Here is a 6,093-nt window from a genome sequence, read left to right as displayed (position 1 = left end):
CGGGGTGGAGAATGAGAGTCCCGGGATAGCCACGGGGTGGAGAATGAGAGTCCCGGGATAGCCACGGGTGGAGAGTGAGAGTCCTGGGACAAGGATATCACAGCACAGTGGCCAATGGCTACTGGCTGGTTAGTTTATTATCTAGTACCACAGGGGATTTCTCTTAAGTCAACCCAGGGGATGGGGAGGGAGGGATGCCAGCCAGGGAGGGATGCCACCCTCTAGCTAACATGCACAGAGCTTATGCACATATATGTACCCGTGTACATTTATGAAAACACACACACACACCACACACCCCACAGGAAAAAGAAAATAAAAGAACTTTGTCATCTCGTTTTTTATATTTCTTTCTTTTTAAAAACCTTTAATCTTTCACATGTCTGTGCAAAAGCAGGCCAAGGTGTACTAAAGGTCTCCCTACCTTCAGTGTGGATGAATCCTAACTCTAGCTACCCAGTACCACACTGCGAAATCACTGTCTTTCCATGATCCACGTGATTGGCTGATGTGTTTGCGTTTCGTCTCCAGAGAAACAGAACGGTCTCCCATCTTCCTTAGTTTGCACCCAGCTGCATATTGACCTTGGTTGGCATCTTTCAATTTATGGTTTACTTTTGTAGTTTTGACCCAAATGTCTCGCTGTTGTTTGCAACCACATTGGATGCTTTCTTTCCTAGTGTCACTGGTTGCTTGTGAGCGTGAGCATTTTGGTGAGTCCAATAACCTGTTGCTTGTGCTGCTGCTATATTTAGTCTTGCTGCACTATTGACATCATCCTTCCTCAGGAACTCTGTCCCTCAGGAGGGTCTGTTTACCCCCTCCAGTATCCTCTGTTCCTTCTCTTCCTTCTCTTCTCCCTCCTGCTTCTAGTGGGTACCAGATTGTTATTCAGTCATTATCATTTGGATCCCCTTTCAAAGTCTGTCCTGTTCTAGTTAGTAAAATCTCAGAATTCCTCTTCAACAGAGCTCTGCCCAGGAGAAATACTACACATGATTTGGAAGGTGGAAGGAGGAAGCTACTTATCTGTTGAGACCGCTGCATGCAGTAACCTTTGTTAGCACACAGGAATTTATATATTCATAGCCACTCCTTGACAATTCCTGCAAGCCGCCTGCTTCAAAGATGCAGGAGAGAGAACAACAGGGGCTACTGTGACCCCATCAGATGCAATCCTCTTGAAGGTGTGTGGTGATTCTCTTCTTGGTGGTGGTTTGCATGTGCTCAGTCCAGGGGGTGGCACTATTAGAAAGTGTGGCCTTGTAGGAGTAGGTGTGTCACTGTGGGTGTCCTCATCCTAGCTGCCTGGAAGCCAGTATTCTGCTAGCAGCCTTCAGATAAAGATGTGGAACTCTCAGCTCCTCCTGCACCATGGCTGCCTGGGTATCTGCCTTGATAATAATGGACTGAACCTCTGAACCTGTAAGCCAGCCCCAATTAAATGCTGTCCTTATAAGAGTTGCCATGGTCATGGTGTCTGCTCACAGCAGTAAAACCCTAACTAAACAGTGCCATAGCTATTTGATTGATTTTGTGAATTGGGAATCATCAAGACTCTGTGACAACTTAAATTACTATTTTCTAAGTTAATCAGGTAAGGTTAACTTAAAAGAAACTACAGTGACTTGCTCAGTGTGGTGTATGTTCATTTTGTATTGTATATTAGTCTATTGGAGTTGTGTATGGATGAGTGTATATGTATGTGTGTATATGTGTATGTATGTATGTGTTTGTATATGAATGTATATGTATGTGAATGAGTATATATGTATTTGTATGTATCTGTTGTATGAGTATGTATGTACGTATTGGAAAGTATTTTTTTTTTTTTGTAGCTGTGACAGATATCTTAGAGACATAATTTGAAAGAATGAAAGATTTATTTTGGCTCAGGGTGTTCCAGGGTTGGCTAGCTCATGGTGTGGGAGACCAAAGAGGAACAAAAAGGACAAGAAGAGGAAGAGGAGGAAGAGAACAAAAGTCATCCTTGAAGGACAGCCCCTGTCTGGTGACCACCTAGACCCCATGTCTTAATGACCTACAAAGTAATCAACAGGTAATCCATGGATCAACTCAGTATCCCTAAGTCACCTCTTACTGATTGGATCTACTATCCGGGGACTAAGCCTATAACATCCGGATGTTCATTCACACAGTGACTTAGGGAGGCTTTACTTCAGACAAACCACCGTTCGGTGCATGCATGGGTGGAGAAGCTGCCAGCTTCATTACTTCAAGAAGCCTTGAGCTTTGGTGACCAGCAGGAAAACATTGCTGAGCAATGTGATTTTGTAATCAAGCTTTGATTGCAACACCATGTTTTCTCCAATATGTCACTGGCCAATCACAAGTCAACCACATTTCAAGAGTGACTTCTTTTCCCACTTATTTATTCAGTGCGTGTGTGTGTGTGTGTGTGTGTGTGTGTGTGTGTGTGTGTGTGCAGTATGCCTGGGTGCACATGTGTGTGTATGCACATGAATGTCTGTGTGAATATCTGTTTGAGCATGTGTGAATGTATATGTGTGAGTGAGTTGGTTCTCTTCTTCTGCCAAGTAGGTCCTGGGGATCAAACACGGGTTGTCAAGAGCCTGTACCCACTGAGCCACCTCACCAGCTCAGGGGTTTGTTGTACTTGATTCAGTACTGCTTTGAAAGTATTCCTGTGCATAAGTAAGAAACCTTAACTGGGGCCTGACAAGGTAGCTCATTGGTTAATTCATTATTCTTTGAAAAAAAAGAAGTCCTATATCTAGAGTTGTCTATATTGGTTTCTCAGCGTATATAAGTAAATAAATATTTAATATGATATGTGTTATATATAAAATTAATATATGCACTAAGTGATTATTCAATATTACTAAAATTAATGGCAGAAATACAGATAAACTTACACAAGTGAATAATAGCCCTAGGTCTTGGCTGAAACATAATGTAGTTCTTATTAATGTTAGTGAAAATTCTTGTTTAGAAATTTTCATGATTGATAATTGATATAGTTATGAATGAATTAAAAATAACTTGTGATTTATATAAGGGATTCATGTACACAGGATGATTAAACTTTCCCATGGTTGTGAGTTTGACTTATAAGATCCGCATACAAGCTTTCTGTTTCTCTTGACTGTAGGTCATGGACAGGGTGCACATGTGAAGCCAATCTTCCCGACTCAGATCCCTCCCGTGTGCACACATCCTCACTTGGATTCGTCTCCTGTCTCTTGTCTCCACAGTTTCCTTCTGCCATTCCCCTCTTTAATTTATTTCTACCTTTATTGAGTTTCCAAACTGTGACTGCGTGCAGAGAGAAGGAGAACAGGAAATCTATGGGACAACAGACACTTTCTTTCCATAAATTCTAATTCTTGAGCCCTCTTACCTACCCCAGGCTGTGATTTTTTTTTTAACAGATCTCTTTTTTAAAAGTACTGGTTTATTTCATGAAGACATCACCAAGAAATATAATTGTGGTACAAGCAATGCCAATAATTTGTCTAGGGGCTATTATCTTTTCTCTAAATTAAGACTGAATCAATATCTAGTAAGCTGTCAGGGACACTGCACTAAAGTGATTTCTCTTCACACAAATGAACTCACACGTGACTCAGCTCTGCCACCTTGGCAATGGAAAGGGAGCAAACAAAGAGATGAATGCAAGCTCTTTGCTTTCATAGCTTATCATCTGTAAGGAATTTAGAGATGTTCTTAATTGTGCTTATGGAAAGAAATAATAAAATCTTCATTTATAAAATTCTAACATTACAATTAGGGTCAAGTTCATCTCAGACTTTATCAAAGTTTTATTGTTTATCTTTATTGTTTTTTTTCTGGTTTAACTTGTTTCTCATCTTTGGATTTTATTTTTGGTTACTATGCTTATATTTGTATTTCTGTTTGTTAGTTCTACAAGTGTTTAACAGGTACCTTGAACTGTGGGACATTATAGCTTTGGGGAATACAGATTAGGGCAAAGGGCCAGCTTCATGAAGTCTTACACTCCAGTGAAAGAGAGACAGAGAGACACATAGAGACAAAGATATAGAGAGACAGAGAGATAGACACAAAGAGACAGAGAGACAGAATACTTAGCTTAGACTCCTAGTCAAGTATCCTTCCCTTTCTTAAGAGCATGATAAAATGCTTGGTTGGCTCTAGGCTAGCCACAGTATACAAAAAAGGAGGAGGAGGAGGAGGAAGAGGAAGAAAGAAAGAAATCCATAAAACTACTACATGGAAAAAGAAAGCACCTACAGATTAGGAGCTCAGAACAAAGCCATAAAGTAGTTGTTAGAGAATCCTAGGTCTGGGTGCAGGGTAGAGGTCTTTGGTTTCTTGCAAGAGTTTCTTTTCCGCCTTGAAGAATCTCTAGGATGTAAATATGAAGGGAAGTTGCTTCCCATTGACCAGATAGTTGGTGTTGGTGCACAGCACTCATACAGGCACTTTTTATGAGCCTGGCCTGGGAAGGAGGCCCACTGATCCCCTTGACTCCGACACTGATGCTCAGTGACCTTAGGAGCCAAGTGAATTCTCAGAAATCATTGGTTATACCTTTGTTAAGAAATCCAGAAATGTAAGTGATACTATAACACATGGGGAGACAGGTAGATTTGGTGTAAGGCTGAGTCCTTTCCTTCATTAGATATTTATTGAGTGTCTACTGTCAAATCCTCTGATTGGCACTAGGGAGGGACAGACTTAGTGCTTCCATCAGTGGAAGGTGGAGGCAAGAATGAAACTGAACTCATAAACACACAGGGATAGCAAAACCACAACATGGGAGACATCCACAGAACAGTGTAGGAGAGAATCCAAAGAGAGACCTGTCTTCTACCCTCTCCTTCCTTTTGAGGAAATCTTGCATTTCCATTACTTGCTGAGTAAATACTCATTGGATAGGAAAATCCTCTATTGATAGTTCTCAGATGAGTTATTAAGAACTGAATAATTTCTAACAGTACCTCAGATATCCATCTGCACATGATGGAGATGGTGTTCCATTATTCGTGAGTATGTATACAAGCATGTATACAAGCTGTCCTCACCTTTGCAAAATCCATATTATGAATTACTCCTTGCTGAACTTTATGTATGACCTCAACATGTTTCTGTGCTTTTGAGATTGTTGAGGACAGGTGCAGAGCAGTCAACAGTTTGAGTCACCTGATGTGTTGTCCTCAAGTGAGGTCAGACAAGGTGGTGTTATGTTGTCTTACTTCAGCAAACAAGAGATCAGTCTGTTGTCTCGCTTGAGCTCTCACACCACAAACAGGAGCCACTTGGCCTGGTTCACTCGATTCTTGGGTTTTCATATCTGTGCTTTGTTAGTGATCTTTCTGTTTAACGTATTTAATCCCAAATGCAGTGTGGATATGCCATTTATTGATCTTAACTGCAAGAAAGCAGTGTATGATGCATCTCACAGGGAAAATATGTATGCTAGGGAAATTTTATTTGGACATGAATGTTTAGGGCTATAGACTGTGAGTCCAATACTAATGAGTTGGCAATATGTATTGAATAAGTTGTCTTTAAACAGAGACATGTAAACCAAGGTTGATAAAAAACAAACAACAAACAAACAAACAAACATACAAGCAAACATTTACAGGATCCTAATCCTACATCTCCCCTAAGAGTGATAGTTCAGTATTTGCTAGTTTTTGGTGATTTTATAGAAACAAGAATGAGTAATAAGAATTGACTGTTTTCTATCAGTACCTCAAAGGGGTAATTTGTCAAGCCATTCCCAATTGCAAGGATCCCATTCTGGGATGAAAATTATGGAATTCATACAATCTTCCCTCGAGGGGAAATAAAGAAAACATATAGTCACATATTTTTTAGTGACATCTATGATGTCACTAGACGATATAACCTTACTTAGCCACGGTCACATGTGCAGTCGGTGGTTAATCACAACGTTGTTATATGCCACATATTTTTCTGGTGAGAGAAAATAATCATTTACAATTAGCTGGAGTCTACTCACCTGCATTCAACTTTATTCTCTCTGTTTGCACACAGCATTACATTCCAATGCATGGAGACAAAGGAATTCCACCTGCTAATCAGCCCTGCATTTGTTCA

The sequence above is a fragment of the Mastomys coucha genome, unplaced genomic scaffold (assembly GCF_008632895.1).
Source record: "Mastomys coucha isolate ucsf_1 unplaced genomic scaffold, UCSF_Mcou_1 pScaffold4, whole genome shotgun sequence".
In the NCBI taxonomy this organism is placed as follows: domain Eukaryota; kingdom Metazoa; phylum Chordata; class Mammalia; order Rodentia; family Muridae; genus Mastomys; species Mastomys coucha.
Note: the sequence above shows the minus strand (reverse complement) of the source record.